The 17455-nt window shown below is 51.3% G+C and overlaps 1 protein-coding gene and 1 long non-coding RNA gene across 8 annotated transcripts in view; one reads left to right on the top strand and one right to left on the bottom strand.

Annotated features, from left to right (window-relative positions):
• The window catches only part of LOC309604610, a 105035-nt gene extending 89186 nt beyond the window's left edge, over positions 1-15849 (bottom strand). The window contains exon 1 of the long non-coding RNA XR_014230931.1: positions 10539-15849. This is a non-coding gene — a long non-coding RNA (uncharacterized lncRNA). The remainder of the gene's footprint in view (positions 1-10538) is intronic.
• DLG5 (discs large MAGUK scaffold protein 5) overlaps positions 1-17455 on the top strand; it is a gene marked incomplete at its 5' end in the record, with an annotated part of 211409 nt that overhangs the window by 26435 nt on the left and 167519 nt on the right. The gene's annotated exons all lie outside the window — the stretch shown is intronic.

Raw genomic sequence — 17455 nt, 5'->3', positions numbered from 1 at the left:
GCCCATCTGTGGGAGGGACCCAAGATAGCCATGTTGGGAAGAGGAGACAGTGGGGAGTGGAGAAGGGGATGTCCCAGCTCAGGTCCAGGGGGGCAGGTGGGGCCTGAAACTGCCCTCCCACTCCCTCCATCTGCCATTAACAATGTTTCCTCCAGGGAGAATTGGAAAACTAGGTAATGGTGTCTGTAGTGACTTCTAGGCCATAGGGTATGGGTATTTTTTTGGTTATTTTTTACTTGGTCATCTGAGCTGCCTTGGACTTCTGTCCAAGGCATGAAACAGTCTACAGCTGATGCTTCCCTGTGGCATTCAGGGACTGGCTGTGGACTTAGCAGGTCACAGCCAGGAGTTGCTGCCCAGCTAGATATGGGATCGGCGGGTGTTGCTGTCTGAGGGGCAGGCACTCCTGGAACCCTTTCTTGCCCCCGCCCTGGCTGGGGCAGTTATCAGAGCCCTAGCGAGCAGCTGGGTTTTCAGGGGGCACTGCAAGAGCTGGCACGGCCTCTCGGGACCTTGTTTTCCCATCTGTACAGTGGGGCTGATGGTGTCTGTTCTCGCTGGGGAGAATAAGTGTTAGGGTTAGGGGAGAATAAGTGGGCTGGTGGATGAGGGAGATGTGGGTTATTGGGGATCTCTGTTCCACTCGTGTGTTGTATTCAATCTCTCCTTGCTCAGATACTGGCAGGTAGGCAAGGTGAGGTTTCTTTATTCTCCAGCTGATAAGGGCAGAAACCGAGGTTCAGAGAGGGCAGCTTATGTGGTCACGTGGCCTGCACGCCTGTGTCAGAGGCAGGGCTGAAAACAGGTCTGACCCCCAGGCCACTATCCTAACCCGGCAGTATACAGCATACGGGTCTTGCCATTCTCGTGTTCCTTCACCCAGTTATGCAGCACCAACTGCATTCACTCTGAGAAAAGAGCAGGAAGGTGGTGACACAGGAAGCTAGGGCTCCAGATTCAGCTTTGTTTGCCCTGACTGTGTGGCTTCAGGATGTCTCTGTGGGTCGTTTGTTTGTTCAACAGTTGTTTATTGAGTACCTACGGTTGCCAGGCCCTGTGAGAGATGCTGGAATTACAGAGGTGAAAGAGGTAACACCGTGGTCTCAGGGAACTCACCGTGGGGTGTGGGAGGTGGCTTGTAAACAGCTAGTGCTAATACAGTGCACAGGTGCAGTGTCCAAGTGGAGCATGGTGGGCCTCTACGAGCTCGGAGGTAGGCAGTCCTGACCCTGCTGGAGCCTCAGTTTCCTCATCTGTCAAATGGGTGCGTTGGATTACTTGATCTTTGGGCTTCCCTTCTGTCTTTTTTTTTTTTAAATTGAAGTATAGTTGATTTACAGTGTTGTTAGTTTCTGGTGTACAGCAGTGATTTGGTTATACATGTATATATTTTTCGTGTTCTTTTTCATTATAGGTTAATACAAGATACTGAATATAGTTCCCTGTGTTATATAGTAGCACCTTATTGTTTATCTGCCTTCTGTCTTTTACAGTCTGTGATTCTTCATGAAAACAATATTATCTTGAAGGCTAAAACACACCTAGTGTCAACCGAAATATTATGTTTAAAGTGGTCCCAGGTCAGACGGAGAGGGAGGAGTCTATTGTGTTCTATATCTGTCTTTTCACAAATGATTATTCATTCTCTGATGTGTCAAATACATTTGTATGGCCTGGGAGTGCTTTTCTCACAAGTTGGCTTGGCTTATGGCTGTGTGCCAGTGCCAGCAGGCTTCTTATGGGTCACGGGGTAGGGGGGGGGGAATTGAGGGCACGTGTCAGATGTGCTCCTGCAGATCTGAGCCAGTATTGAGTGTGAATCCATTAGCTTGGCGGAGGTTGGGGGGGGGGGTGTCCCTTCCCTGGGGAAGTGGCCGCCATCCCTGTTTCCTAAGGCCACGTCTGGCCTGCGGGTGTGTCTGTCTTCCTGAGTCTGGTGCTTGTGGGCACCACAAATATGGACTGTGAGAGTGGGGTGAGGTGGTCACGGTGGGCCCTAGCCACCCAGCCAGGCTGCAGAAAGGGGTAGGGCGGGAACCAGGTCTGAAGGAGGGGCGGGGAGGGGGTGGGGAAGGCTGGAGAGGGCCTGTCCACGAGTCCCCCTTTCCGGGCCTCATGGGCAAGGTTGTACAGTCAGTAAGTGGCAGAGCCGGGATGACTCGTGAATCAGTGTCCTGCATCTTAAAGCTCTGCAGGGAGTGAGCTGTTCAGCAAACCAGTGTGTCATTAAGATGCTGCATTTTAAGGACTTTTTTCATGGTGTCCTGTGGAGTGCTGTGTAGTGGGGACGGGAGGGGAGTGTGGGTGTCGGGCATGATCTGAGGTGAATTGCGGCTCCGTGCTCTGTCCTGTGTGTGAGTGTAGTGGTGGGGAAGGAAGGAAGGGAGAAAGGCGAGCCCCTCACATACGGACGAATCGCCCGAGGTGGCAGACACCCCTAGACTCTCACTTCCTTTCCTCCTCCTGTGAGTCCCTGCTGTGTAACAGGCCCCACTGCACACTGCTGCAGGGAATGCAGAGATAAATAAAAGCCTCTTCCTTGGGGAGTTCTCAGCAGGACTGGGTACTTAATGTGCAGCCCAGTGCAAAGTGAAAATGCAGGACCCCTGGCTCGTAAATCATTAACAGTTTTAAGACGACAACAGCACAGCATGAAGCCACGCTCAGGGCCTCGTGACTGCGCAAGCCATGCACCTGTGATGGCCGGCCCTGGGCCCCAGTCTCACAGGTACAGCCAGGCCTGCTAGATGTTGGTTAGAACCATAAGGAGGTATAAGCAGGCTGATAGCAGAACAGGTAATTTCCAGATGGAGGGATCTGGGAAGGCTCCTTGGAGAGGTCCCACTTAAAGCTGGGCCTGGAGGGATGGCTAGGACCTTGGTAGAGGTGGTGGTGATGGTGGAGGTGGGAACATTGGGGCATAGGCAGGGAGTGATGAGCACATGGCCAGTTAGCCTGGCCGGAGGCCTGCGTGGTGGGGAGAGCAATGGGAGGGGGCTGCAGACAGGCTGGGCCTAGCCCTTGAGGAAGATCCTTGAATTGCCAGCCTCAAGGCAGGCTTTCTTCTGTAGCCAGGGATTCCTGGGAGCTTGGAGATGGTGCAGAGCTGGGCCCTGGGAAACGTTCTTGGGAGGTGGTGCTCGCTGGTTTTCCAGTAGCTCGGAATGACTCTGATGTTAAGACACTTGACATTTGTCACTCAATCCTCCCGAACCATGGTGGGTGAGGAAGCGAGGTACAGAGAGGTATTATGTATCTCCTCCATAGTGGCAGGTGGCAGAGCTGGGACCCTGGAGACTCGAGGTGAGTTGGGAGGTGGAAGAAGCAGTTGAGCTGGGAGAGGTGTCCCCAGGATGGTGGCAGTAGCAAGAAGTGACTGGTGAGGGGTTGTGGAGGTAGGTCAGGTGGACGTGGACACCTCAGTGGGTCTCATAGTCAAGAGTGTCCACCAGCCAAAGACATCTGTAGTCCTGGTGGGTGGCCATCCTGCTGCAGCTCAGTGTCAGCAGTGATGGGAGCACCCCACTCTAAGAAGCTGCTTGCCTTTTCTATGGGTAAATCCAGCCACTTTTTACCTTTTGGTGTTTTGGCCCTAAACTGTCTCTGAGTTTTCCCTTTTTCTCATCATCACCATTTGGCCATGTAAAGATGGTAGTCTGTTCCTCCAGACCTTGTACAGTTTCCTTCTTGCAACTCTTGGTTCTTTCCCACCTCCCACATTTGTTGTGGTTTTCTGCCAAATACCGTGGTTCAGGTATGGTTAGAACAGCCAAGATAGATGGAACCGACTTTCAGCGTGTCTAGTGGATGCTATTGGGTTTTGGATTTTTCTGCACTTTTAAGATGTTCATTATCTTTGGCCCCCACCCACTGGCGGTCAGTAGTGCCCCTCCCCGTCGTATGTCCACTGAGCCATGTTCCCAGATTTACAAACACCTCCTTGGAGGGCTGTCCTCCTATATCCTGTGCTCTAAGACCTCATGTGACAAGGTCTCATGTGACAAGTGCTAAATTCCTTGTGACCCACCTTTCTTCTCCTGCCCCCCCCCCCCAGGGTCAGAGGAAATAATGCTTAGTTTCTGTCCCTCCATTTTTCTAGAGGGACAGAAACGGAGATGAATTAGCCTGCAGCTGACCTTGCCTGACCCCTTCCTGGGTCTGCAAGCCAAATCCTACACAGTCTCCCAGCCTGGTAGGTGACCTGCCAGAACTTAGTAACTCAACACTACCTTGCTAATTGTCTGCTGAGGTCAGAGCAGCCCTTGTCATCACCCATCCACCAGAACCACAGTCCCCGACTGGGCCAACTGGTTGAGCCACTGTTCTGGGCACTCATGGGAAACAAGTGGCCTTTGTGGTGAGCTAGTGGACAGAGTGGCCATCAGCGTGGGTGAGGTGGCTGCACACGCAGGCTACCAGGCTGGCTGGGGCCCTGGGGGGGGGCCCTGAGCTGGGAGGCCTGCAACAGGCTCCAGTTTTCTTGATGGTGCAGGGGACGGAGTTGCAGGGACTGCTTCTCTCCCTTTTTGGTTGCTGTTAAAGGCAGTGTTTCCTGGTGTTGTTATCGTGCCTGTATCAAGAGACTTCACTGATTCTTCCGCCTGGCCCAGGCCCAGGAGGTTATGATCCTTGAGGGGTTGTGATCCTTCTTCTTGGCTAGGTTTTCATCATGTCTCCTTGAGATGCAAACACAGAGGGGAAACGAGACTTTGGAAGATTGAAATACTTCAGTTTTGGCAGTTCTTCCTCAGTTATCTTGAGGGAATCTCTCCATCACTCCCCACCAAACACAAACCCCAAACACACATCTCAAAGGAACTTGATCAGTATTAGGTGACTCGGTTTAATGGGGTTTAGTGCATCAAACTTGAGAGGAAGATGACTTAGTAACAGGGGCTGGAATGGTCCTTACAGATGTCCTTGCCTCAGAATTTCATCTGCTTGAAGCACACCGATGGTGTAAAGGTGGATTTGGGCACAAGCCTGTCATTTGAGAGTATTTAAAGAGGCTCCAGTGAATGATATTAGAATGAAAAAGCTACTGGCTCTTTAAAGTCGTTCCAGAAGAATCGGTATTGTTAACTAAAACTGTGTCCAACAGCTTTGCCCATGAGTATTAGTAATACTTTTAACCCACTCATCTGATCCTATTCATATGGGAATATGGGAATTGTGCTTTCACTGTTGGCATAGGGGCCCTCCACTGCAAAATTTTTTTTTTCTTTTGCATATTCTGTCGTGTCATTGCCCTCTCCACGACCTTGTAGATCATCTGGAGGGAAACTGCTAACACAGACTGGGACACCCACACAGGAGCTGCAGAAGGGGGGAGTTCTCTTCCCACGTGGACCCAGCCCTGTCATTTGTCTGTGATGGACAGCCAGGGCCAGAGCAAAGAGGCTCCTGCTGCATTTCACCTCCTGGTAATTCAGTTGGCTCTTCCTGCACTTTGTATTTGCTCTGTTCTCTGGTGCTCCCGACAGCCCTCCCCACCCGCCTCTCTCATCTTTGATGTTGTTGCCATGGACAAAAAGCTTGGAAAATGAAAGAACAGGTTGTAGACTCAGAATGTTTGCCCCCATGGAAAGCGCATGTTTGCACAAAATCCTGTCTGACAGTTTCCATTTAAACTAAGAAGTTGGGGGCCCAGCAGGCCCTTGGAAATATGAAAATTGGCACTTTGTTGGGCTGCATGCTGATGGTAGCTCTGTATCTGAGCTCCATCTGTCACTGGAGATTCGCATTTTTCAGATGAAAATCGCTGGCTGGCCATAGGCGACCTCGCTGCTGCTGTAAGCGTGCGTGCTGCGTGTCGCTTCGGAGCCTGCTTGTCTGCCCCTCAAGGTCTCCTCTTTGTTTTTCTGAAATGTGATGAAATGGAACATGCTTTTAAAAATAGATATTTTCTGGAGATGGCCTGACTGGGATTATTGGCCGTGGCGGTCTTATTTCTGCCCCATGAGTCCCTTATCTCATCTTGGCTGATGGGACGCTGGCAAGGGCTGCTTGCATTTTTTTTTTTTTTCCTTTTTATTCTTAATTGTGTTTCCAAAGATACCCCTTTTGATCATCTATTTATTTGCACACAGGCTGAAAATTCTATAGAATTCATTAACTTTTTAAGAATTTTTTTTCTGAATATCAAAGCAATTACTCATTTAAAAAAGAAAAAGAAAGAAAAGATTCCAAAACTATTCATGGTAGAACGTGGAGTTCCCTTAAGTATATGCTGGAGGCCTAGGGTGGGGAGGAAGGCAGTGGTCTCATACAGTGGTCCTCCAGAGGGGCAGGGCCACTCGGATCATACTGGGGCTGCTGAGTGGGTGGGGGACAGGCAGAGGGAACAGGGTTTGGCTTAAGAGGCAGCTCAGGGGTAGTTAAAGGTGCAGGGCTCAGAGGTCAGTAGATCTGGTTCCAAGTCTAGCTGAATAATCTAGGGCTAGTTCCTTCGTCTTTCTGAGCTTCAGGGTCCTTGTCTGTAAATTGAGACTGATAGCAGTACCTCTTTCCTGGAGTGCTGTGAATTTTAAGTGGGATAGCATATGCATTTGACGGTTTTCCACGGCTCTCACTGTGGATGATGTCTGTATTGGAAAGGGCTGTACAGAGCCTGGCACGGTAGCAACTGGATTAGTGTGCTAGGGCTGCCGTAACAAAGTACCACAGACTGTGGGGGCTCAAATGACAGCCATCTATTGTCTCATAGTCCTGGAGGCTAGAAGTCCCTGATCAAGGTGTCGGCAGGGTTGGTTTCTCCTGAGACCTGTCTCTCTCCTTGGTTTGTAGATGGCTGTCTTCTCTGTGTGTCCTCACAGGGTCTCTGTGTGTGTGTGTGCCTGTCTGTGTCCAAATTTGCTCTTCTTAGAAGGATTAGGGCCCACCCTACTGACCTCGTATTAATTTATTAATTACCTCTTTGAAGACCCTTTCTCCAAATACAGTCACATGCTGAGATTCTGGGGGGTTAGGACTTTGACATGTGAATTTTGGAGAGGACAGTTCAGCCCTTCACAGCAATTATCTCTATTATGCACGGTTCTGTAGTGATGAGGGGCCCTGAAGCTGGCCTTGGCACCGTCTTCAGCTTGCCATGTGACCTGGCTCGGCATGTCTCCTCTGGACATCTGCAGAACATCAAGGCTGGGCGGTATAGGGGCCCCGTAAGCTCTGAGGAGTCTGGAGTGTAACTGAAAATGGGAATCCAGTACTTACTCTTCAAGCTTTAACTAAGCATGGGCCTTGTGCACGACAGATACAGTGATGCCGGCGCCGGGGTTTCCTGTCGACGGGAGGACACTGGGCGTGTGCGCTGTCAGGGCCACCTGCAGATGGCCAGCGCTCCAGGAGCCGGTGCGCTTTGCTTTCGTTTGCTACGCTCTGTGGTTAGGGATGTGGATTTTACTTTTTTTTCTCCTTGCACAAAATAGTGAAATATCTTCTCTTGTTATCAAGATCAACTTTCTCTCCTGAGGAATGCCTGTGTGTGAAAGATAACCCACATTTGTGCATTTGAAATAACTTCTCTGATCGTCTCCCGCATTTCCCGGGGCTGACTGGGGACAATTTGAAGACAGTGTGTGACCAGATTTTGCCTGAGATGGGGTGTGAGGGGGGGCTCTTCTTTCTGCATTTGAGGAAAGAGTGGCCATGGGCCCGTTTTCTGAGCGGTGGAGTAGACGACTGGTTATGCACTCAAGCTTAAGGTAAGTGTGAGCACTGGATTTGCTGAAAGAATAGGTGTGAAACTGGAACATGGTGGATGGCTTTGTTGTGGGGGGTTTAGTGAGAAGGATGCTGGCGGTGTTTCATCTTTATTTGGTGGGGTAGGGTGGCTGGCAAAAGGAACACTCACTGCTTGAGTGTGTTGGTGCAGTGGGTCTGTTGCCCAAGGCCCTCCCCCCTGCTCTGGGTGTGACAGCATTTGATACCTGAGTGGATTTCTGCAGGTGAGTGCGTGCAGCTGTCCTTTCTGTAAAACACTGTAAAAGGTGCCTGTGGTCTCAGGAATGGACTCTTTTTCACCGGCCTCTGAAGGTCACCTTTTCAAAAATCCACAAAAGCATTGTGTAAATAAGGTTGAACCCTTCTGGTGATGTCACCTTATCCAAGAGGAAGGGTGCATAAAAGTGTCCCAGGGCTCTTCTTGGATGGGAAAATCATCTGCTTGGGGCTGGGCCTCTGCGAGCCTCCCTGAAGGGCCAAACTCTTCTTTACACTCTCTTTCTCAGGGCCTCAGAAAAAGAATAGATGGGAAGAGATCACTGTCCTTTTATTTTTCATGAGGGCACTTCCGGTCCTGCCTGTTTAAAGAATGTTAGAGAAACCGGTTGGGTTTTAGAGTTAGTTCTGATCAGTAATCAGTTACAGGAAGCTTGCCAAGGGCTGGGCGCCGTGAAATAGTGCTTCTGTCGGTGGGCTGGCCCTCAGGAGCCACCCAGACCAGGAGTGATGCATGCCTCCTCGTCTTGCCCTCGGCACACATCACTACTCCATCCTGGGCTCCCTTCCTAGTGAGCACAGGTGTGGCCTCACACTCCTTAAACACAGCAGGCCGTTGTCACTAGACATAGCAGTCCATTCATGTTGAACCTCTTTCCTTTCCTGGTCTAATCCAAGCCCTGCAATTCTGGTGGAGAAACCACAGCCTTATCAATGGCCTAATCAATGGCCTTACTTAATTAGCAGAGCATCACTGACCTTTGCCTTCTGTGTCCTATTGCAGCATTTGGTGTGCAAATCAAATGTGTCTTTGCCTTCTGTGTCCTGTTGCAGCATTTGGTGTGCAAATCAAATGTGTGTTTGCCTTCTGTGTCCTGTTGCAGCATTTGGTGTGCAAATCAAATGTGTGTTTGCCTTCTGTGTCCTGTTGCAGCATTTGGTGTGCAAATCAAATGTGTGTTTGCCTTCTGTGTCCTGTTGCAGCATTTGGTGTGCAAATCAAATGTGTCTTTGCCTTCTGTGTCCTGTTGCAGCATTTGGTGTGCAAATCAAATGTGTCTTTGCCTTCTGTGTCCTATTGCAGCATTTGGTGTGGCAGAACAGCCCCTCTGACCACTTTCTACCCCATTGCCTTCTAGAAGACTTAATTCTCTTATTCCTCCTGTCTCCCTGAGTGGACTTTGTGTGTCTCTTCCTGAAATTCGTATTCCTTCTCCTGTCCTCACAGGTCACACGTCCTAGGATTTTGTCCTGTATATGCTTAGAGCAGTACTTACTGCGTGGGTGCTGTTCAGGAAGTCCTAGATCTGGCCCTCCCCTTCCCCTCACCTTTTTCTTACCCAAGGGCTTCACATTGCCAGTGAGCCGCTCTGGGCTTGTCACTCACATCCTCCAGGCTCTGTGGGGTGACTCCCAAGTGGACTGGGTTAGCCTGAACCTTGCTCCCTAGCTCCAGACTCCAGTTTCCGACCGTCAGCAGGCCACCTGCCCAGAGATTTCCTTTAGCACCTTCAGCCTGAGCCTCAGCAGTGTCTCCTCATTTCTCTTCACCAGCCTTCTTCAGTTTTGCGCCTCCGTTAACTGCAGTGCCTTCCCGCACACCCCAACCCAGCATCCTCCTCCCATCCTCCCCACCCCTGCAGTCTCTTGTGTCACCGCTCAGCTTGCACCCCTGACCACTGGTTCAGGGGAGCCCTTGTGGGAGCATCCCAACTGTTTTCTTTACTTCCAGGTCTTCCCTCTTTCCACCTTTCCTGTTCACATGCTGGAGACAGTTTCCTGAAGCTCATGGCTGCTCTCTTACTCCTGTGCTCAAAAATCCCAGGCATTTTTGAGTCCCAGGGCTGAGGAGCTGGGGCTTTACTTGCTCAAAGTCGTTGTAGGATTGTGTGAAGCTTGGTGAGGTTTGGATCACTCTGAAGGCCCAAAGATTTTGGATTACTTTAATGGCGAGAGGGAGGGAGATAAAGGCCTTGCCTCTCCCCCCGCCCCCCCCACCCCGTGTTGGGTTTTTTTTTTCCTCCCAATTTTTTTTTGTGGTAAAATAAACATAAAATTTACCATGTTAACCTTTTTTTTTTTTTGGTCCTGCCACATGGCTTGTGGGATCTTAGTTCCCCGACCAGGGATCGAACCCGGGACCTGGCAGTGAAAGAGCTGAGTCCTAACCGCTGGACTGCCAGGGAAGTTCCCATCTTAACCATTTTGAGTATACAGTTCAGTGGTTTTAAAAACATTCATAGTGTGCTACCATCACCACCATCTATCTCCAGAACTCTTCATCTTGCAAAACTGAAACTATACCCATTAAATGGTAACTCCCCATGTCCCCCTCCCCACCCCAGCTTCTGGCAACCACTCTTCTGCTTTCTCTCTCTAGGATTTTGTGTGCTCTAAGTACTTCATGTAAATGGAATCAAACAGTTTTTGTGTCTCTGTGACTGGCTTATTTCACTTAACATAATGTCTTCAAAATTCATCCACATTATAGATGCATATCCAAATTTCCTACCTTTTTAAGGCTGAATAATATTTTATTGTATGTGTATATCACATTTTGCTTATCTTTTCATCTATCAATGGACAGCTGTTACTTATACATTTTAAAGTCTTTTTTTTAAATTATTAGCACCTTTAATTATTATTTATTTATTTATTTATTTTTGGCTGTGTTGGGTCTTCGTTTCTGTGCGAGGTCTTCCTCTAGTTGCGGCAAGCAGGGGCCACTCTTCATCGCGGTGCGAGGGCCTCTCACTATCGCGGCCCCTCCCGTTGCGGGGCACAGGCTCCAGACGTGCAGGCTCAGTAGTTGCGGCTCACGGGCCCAGTTGCTCCGCGGCATGTGGGATCTTCCCAGACCAGGGCTCGAACCCGTGTCCCCTGCATTGGCAGGCAGATTCTCAACCACTGCGCCACCAGGGAAGCCCACTTATACATTTTAGATATTGTGAATGATGCTGCTAAGAACATGGGTATAGGATTATCTCTTTGAGACCCTCCTTTCAGTTTCTTGGGGTATATGCCCAGAAGTGGATGTATTGGATCGTATAGTAATACTGTTTTTGATTTTTTGAGAAACTGCCATACTAGTTTCCACAGTGGCTGTACCATTTTACATTCCCACCAGTAGTGCCCAAGGGTTCCAGTTTTTCTACATCCTCACCAACACTTAACTATTTTCTGGCTTTTTGACAGTAGCCATCCTGAGTAGTATGAGGTAGCATCTTATTGTGGTTTTGATTTGTATTTCCCTAATGACTAGTGATACTGAGCATCTTTTCAGGTGCTTATTGGCTCTTTGTATATCTTCTTTGGAGAAGTCTCTCAAGTCATGCCTATTTGTGAATCAGTTTTTTTTCGTTGTTGAGTTTTAGGAGTTCTCTATACTGATGTTAATTTCTTATCAGATATGCGATTTGCAAATATTTTCTCTGATTCTGTGGGTTGCCTTTTTTTACTCTGTTGACAGTGTCTTTCCATTCACAAATTTAACAGTTTTCATGAAGTCCTGTATGTCTGTTTTTTCTTTGGTTGCTGTGTCTCTGGTGTCGTATCCAAGAAATCATTGCCAAATTCAATGTCTTGAAGCTTTGCCCTGTATTTTCTTCTAAGAGTTCTATAGTTTTATTTTTTAAATTAATTCATTCATTCATTTTGGGCTGCGTTGGGTCTTCGTTGCTGTGCCCGGGCTTTCTCTAGTTGTGGCGCGCAGGGGCTACTCTTTGTTGCGGTGCGCGGGCTTCTCATTGCGGTGGCTTCTCTTGTTGCAGAGTACGGGCTCTAGGCGCGCGGGCTTCAGTAGTTGTGGCTTGCGGGCTCTAGAGCGCAGGCTCAGTAGCTGTGGCGCACGGGCTTAGTTGCTCCGCAGCATGTGGGATCTTCCCGGACCAGGGATCCAACCCGTGTCCCCTGCGTTGGCAGGCGGATTCTTAACCACTGCGCCACCAGGAAAGTCCAGTTCTGTTGTTTTAGCTTTTATCTTTAAGACTTTGATTCCTTTTGAGTTAATGTTTGTATGTGGTGTTAGATAAGTGTCCAGATTCATCCTTTTGCATGTGGATATCTGGTTTTCCCAGCATAATTTCTTGAAAAGACTGTTCTTTCCTCATTGGATAGTCTTAGCACTTGTCAAAAATTATTTGGCCATTATGCAAAGGTTTGTTTCTGGGCTCTCTGTTCTGTTCCATTGGTCTGTATGTCTGCCTTTAAGCCAGTACCACACTATTTTGATTACTGCAGCTTTGTCACCAATCAGGAAGTATGAGTCCTCCAGCTTTATTCTTCTTTTCCAAGATTGTTTTGGCTATTTGGAGTTCCTTAGTATGTGGCCAGATGAGGGAGAGCCCGGGCCCATCCAGTTTCTGATCCCATGCCCTTTCACTGTACAGCCACTTTGTACCTCCCACCCCTTGGCAGGGGTCTTAGTAGGTTTAAACTCAGCACGGATATTGGGGCGGGGGAGGTAAGCGGTTCTCTGTGACCTCAGAGTCCTGGGGACACAGACTGAGTTGCCTTGGTGGTGAGTAATAGTCAAGACACCACACAGACCATGTAAGGGAGCGGTGCTGCTGCTGTTGAGGGAAGAGGGGGCAGAACAGCAGCTCATTGCTGATGAAGACAAGACCTTTCCTTTGCAGTGGCCCTCTTTGGCCTTTGTGGACTGAATGTCCCCGACCTGCCCAGCCTGGGGTGTCACGTCCTTGCCTACTTTCCGGTCTGACCCTGGGGCCTTTGCACTTGCTGTTTTTCTACCTGGAACAGTCTTCCTCCAGCACTTTGCTTCCTCCAGACTCCTTCAGGTCTCTGTTCAGATGTGGCCCACCAGAGAGACCTCCCCTGACCCTTGTAGCACAGTAGCCACCTCTCCACCCCGCCCCACTCACCCTCCATTTTACTCTGCTGTATTCTTCTTCACAGCACTTACTACCTGATGCATTTTGCATTTGTGTATTGGTTTATTTCTCTCCCACCCGCACTCCTGTGAGCTCCATGAGGGCAGGGACTCTGTCTTGTTCTCTGCTGCATCCCTAGTTTGTTCACTAAGCATTTGGTGGAGGAATGGGCTTTGTGTTCCCAGGGCAGACATGCCTACCAAGGGGTGGTGTCTTGTGCAGAGCGCCGTCAACTTCATCTTTCTTGAAGGGCTGACCCATGCCCATGTTATTTGCAGGTTGCGGTGAGGGTCATGAGAAGGTCGGGGCGTGGCCTGGTGTTATCCCAGCACACAGTGAGCACTCTGGCTTGTTCTGTTTGAATCAGAGAACAAGAGACCCGGAAGAGAAGTGGGCTGGCTTGGAATTGGCTGTGGCCAGGCAGAATGGTGGAAGGTGGGGAGGGGAGCCCTCCTTATCCTGAGGGGAAGAAAACAAAGGCAAAGCAGGGCTGGATTCAGATATTGGGCAGGGACACTCATGATTGAGGGTCAGATAACAAGAACAAGAGCTAACGTTTATGGAGCCCTTGTCTGTGTGCCTGGCTCGGTCCTCATTCGGTCCTCATAGCCCATCATTCTTCCTATTTCATAAACCAGGAAGTGAGGCGCAGAAAGTGGAAGCAACTTGCTCAAGGTCACGCAGCTGTTGGTGGCAGGCCTGAGCCCAGGTGGTGTGGCCCAGAGCCTGCACTTGTACCAACACCTGTGATGGTGGAGGGCAGCACATGCTGCTTGGTCACAGTCCGTGCAGGAGGAGGTAGCCTTTACTCCCTTTACTGAGTCGTGAAGAGGGAGTCCAGATGGAGAGCAGGAGGGAGCCAGTCTGTCGTGACTCCTGGTGCTGGTCAGAAGTTTATTCCAGGGCACATGCGCCCACCGGGGGATGTCTGGCTGCAGGATTAATGGAAGCTTGGCTGCCTGTGCTGCCCTGTTTCCTGTCCCATCTCGGTGTGTCCTATTTGCTGCTATGCTAGCGTCATGAGCTCTCGTGAGGGTAGCAGGGCAGTGACACTGTGGCCGGTCCCTCCTGCACTGTCATCTGTTTTGGGGGTGCCTGTCAGGTGTGGCCGTGTTCATTGATGATGAACATGCCCCCCTACATCATTGCATTTTAGTAGGAGACCCTTGAAGTCTGCCCCAGTCTCCTCCCCACCCTCTAGGGCATAAATGACGGCCGCCCAGCCTCCCTCCCGTGGAGCCCTACAGACCCTGCTTTGGGCCACCTCCTGGGCCTTCTAGGTCAGGTGACAACTGTCCTCCAGCCTGGCCAGGAGGCATCAGCCTCCCTGTGCATGTCTGGGGGAGGATGCTTTCCCACCCTGAGGTGGGCGTGTCAGCTGCTTGAAGCAGGACTCTCTTGATTGATGCGGCAGGCTTCGTGGCTGCTCCATTCCAGGGCCACGGAATTTCACCCCCTGCCTCCTGAAGTATCGGGGCCTGTCAACCTCCAACTGTGGGTCTCAGTGTCCACCGTCTGGGGCCATGTTGTTAAAGGGGAGGAAGCTGAGGCCCTAGGGAGGGGCATGGCTGCGCTGAACCGTGATTCTGCAAGAGGGCTTCCCATAGCCAAAGGAGCCACCCTCCCAGCACCTCCCGAGATCCCGTAGAAGCCGGGGAGGTGAGCTCAGCATATAGCAGTTTTCACCCTCTTGCCTCCTTCTCATGTCTGTGGCTCACGGAGTCGAGTGCCTCTGTACCCAGCATGGTCATGGGTGTTGGGGTGGGCAGGAAGTAGCAGCATGTGTCAGGGCCATAAAGCCATGGCTCACCCCTCTTTCTTTCTTCCCACTTTTAGTCCCCAAGCCCCACTCAGCTCACAGTGTCTGTTGAGTGTCTCGGTGTGGGGAGGAGAACAGGGAGGGGACAAGCCTATGCTGGGGGCTCCAGGTTGGGAGGCTCTGGGCAGGAGTGGCCCTGCTCTAATACTTCTCACTTGCACAGGTGGATGGGTTCTGCCTACATCTCCTCCAGGCTGATCTGGCTTCTTGGTGCTTGTCCAAGTCCACCGTCCTCCAGGGCCAGCTCCAGGCCCCTTCCTCCGTGAAGTCCCCCTGGACTGCTAGACCTTTAGAGCTGGGCAGCAGTGTTGTGTATAGGGATCAGGAGCACAGGCTTTGGGCTAGACTGCCTGGGTTTGTATCCTATTCGCCCCCTTAGTGGCTCTACCATGACCTTAAGCAAGTTACTTAATTTTTCTAACCCTTAGTTTCCTCCTCTGCACAACCGGCGTAATGACAACCTCAGTGTTGGTGTGGGAATTAACTGAGACAACACATGCAGAGTCTAGTACGTCCTGGCACTCAGTAGGGCTTAGTGCCTATTAGCTGCTGCTATTATTATTTCTGGTATTATTGTTGTTAGTGCCATACGGTCCAGCGGTTTGTCATCGTGGACTGTGCAGCCTCGTCACTCCGGTGGACAGCTTTCTGAAAGACAGCTTTCCATTTGGGTAACCAAAGGATTGAGGACGGCAGGGTCGGAAGGTCTGGTTTGACCGTAGGAGCAGCAGCTAACACTTCGAGCACTGGCCGTGCCTGGTGCTGTGTCAAGCCCTTTTCGTATTAACTCAGTTGATCCTCTGTGGGGTTAGTACTCCTGTTATCCCATTTTGCAGATAAGCACATGGAGGCGGGGAGAGGCTGAGTGACTTACCCGAGGGTACACAGCTGCTAAGTGGCAGAGTTGAGGGTTGAACCCAAGCAGGCTGGCAACCTGTCAGTATTCTAGTCACTGCTGCCTCGATTTGCAGACGAGGGCCACAGGCTCAGAGAGGGGAAGGGACTTGCACAGAGTCTCACAGCAGGTGAGGAGCCTCCTGAGCTCGCAGGGCTCAGCCACGTGCCAGGACCCCAATGGACACGTGTGGGTACTAGAGTGACTGGGCACCCTCAGCCGTCCGAGGGGGGTCAGCTCTGAGCTGGAGGATGGTTCCGGGGTGGGACAGGTGGCCTGGTGGTGACTGCCGCCCCCCCCCCCCCCCGCCCCCGCCACCGCCCAGGCAGCACCTCCCCGCCCTGTCGCACAGCCCCCGGGGAAGAGCGGCTTGCTTCTCCCTCCTTCCCCGGTGCTCGCGGGAAGTGCATGTCCTCCCAGCGCCCAGAGCTGTCTCAGGGCAGCGCCACAGGCTGGAGCACAGAGAGGACTCTGCGTGCTGGCTTGAGGCTGGAACAAGCCCCTTCAGCGTGGCGGTTTCATGGGGAGGAAGTGTGAGTCACTGGGGCCTTTACAAGCCCCAGGTGAATGGAGGGGTGTGTTAGGGGCCCCGCAGCCACGGGATGGGGCCTTGGAGGGCTGGGCGTTCTGTTATCGCTTGGGTGATTTTACTGGAAGTTCTTTGAAGTGGTCTCCATGACCCAGTGGGGCTGAGTCACCGAGTAAACACAATTAGCAGGGGGCGGCCTTTTGGGAACAACGCAGACAATGCTTGTGGCCCAGGCCAGTCCCAGGGAGTCTGCCAGCTCTCTCCCAGGGCTTCTGCCATGGCTTCCATGTACATGCCACCTGCTGGCTTGGGCCAGCCTTGGTACCTTGCTTTCAGTACCCACTGTGGGCTTGTTGGAAATGCAGAGTCTCAGGCCCCACCCTAATCTGCCCAGTCAGAACCTGCACCTTGACCGGGGCCGCAGGTTATTGCTATGGTAGAGAACCCCCTGTATTATCACTCTGCTTCACATGACCATGAAAACCTGGGCTCCTGCTCTGCTCTCTTTTTCTTTTTCTTTCTTTTTTTTTTTTTTTTTAATATTTATTTATTTGGCTGCGCTGGGTCTTAGTTGCAGCATGTGGGATCTTTTTGTTGAGGCATGCGGCACCTAGTTCCCTGACCAGGGATCGAACCCGGGCTCCCTGCATCAGGAGTGTGGAGTCTTAACCACTGGACCACCAGGGTAGTCCCTCTGCTCTCCTTTTCTGGAAACGTTTCCCAATCACATGACTTTCTCTGGGTCCTCTCTGGACCTCTGCATAGGCTTGTCTGAGTTTGTGGTGACGGTCCTGCTGCCCTGTGGGGCTCGGGGGGAGGCAGTGGGGGCAGAGGAGGCCGGCCCTCGTTCATCCAGGCCTCTGTGTGTGTGATGTGCAGGGTGTGCCTTAGGGCCCGGGTCGGGGTGCAGGTGCCTTCAGGGGAGCTCCCACATGGTCAAGGGTGAGGGGCTGTGCGGGGCAGGAGAGTGTGCGCATTGAGATGGGACCTCTGTCAGGCTCCAGATTGGATTGTGAAATCCTAGGGGTAGATGACGACCGTCCCACCTCTCAGAAGCCATCGCTTTGAAAGGATACTGCGTGACTTCGGAGGAAAGCGACTCCTTTTGCCTTTTCCCGACAGTCCTGACCACACAGGCTTTTTAAGACAACAATAGCTGCAGAGACAAAGCATAACCAAGACAGCGTCGTCTTCGGGCCTTTTTTTCCCCCGAATGACGTCTAAGGCCCTGGGAACATCGTAGAAACTGGGCCTTGTCCAATTTTAACCGTTCCCTGTCACGCCCCCCCCACCCCCCCCACCCCAGCTCCCAGGAGCCCTGCCAGCCGACTCGGGGGAGCTGATGCCCAGAGATGCCGATAAAGATGTCACACCGCCCCCGG

Source organism: Balaenoptera borealis, assembly GCF_965194805.1.
Source record: "Balaenoptera borealis genome assembly, chromosome: 10".
NCBI classification, from domain to species: domain Eukaryota; kingdom Metazoa; phylum Chordata; class Mammalia; order Artiodactyla; family Balaenopteridae; genus Balaenoptera; species Balaenoptera borealis.
The sequence above is the reverse complement of the archived record's forward strand: the minus strand, read 5'-3'. Positions and strand labels throughout refer to the sequence as shown.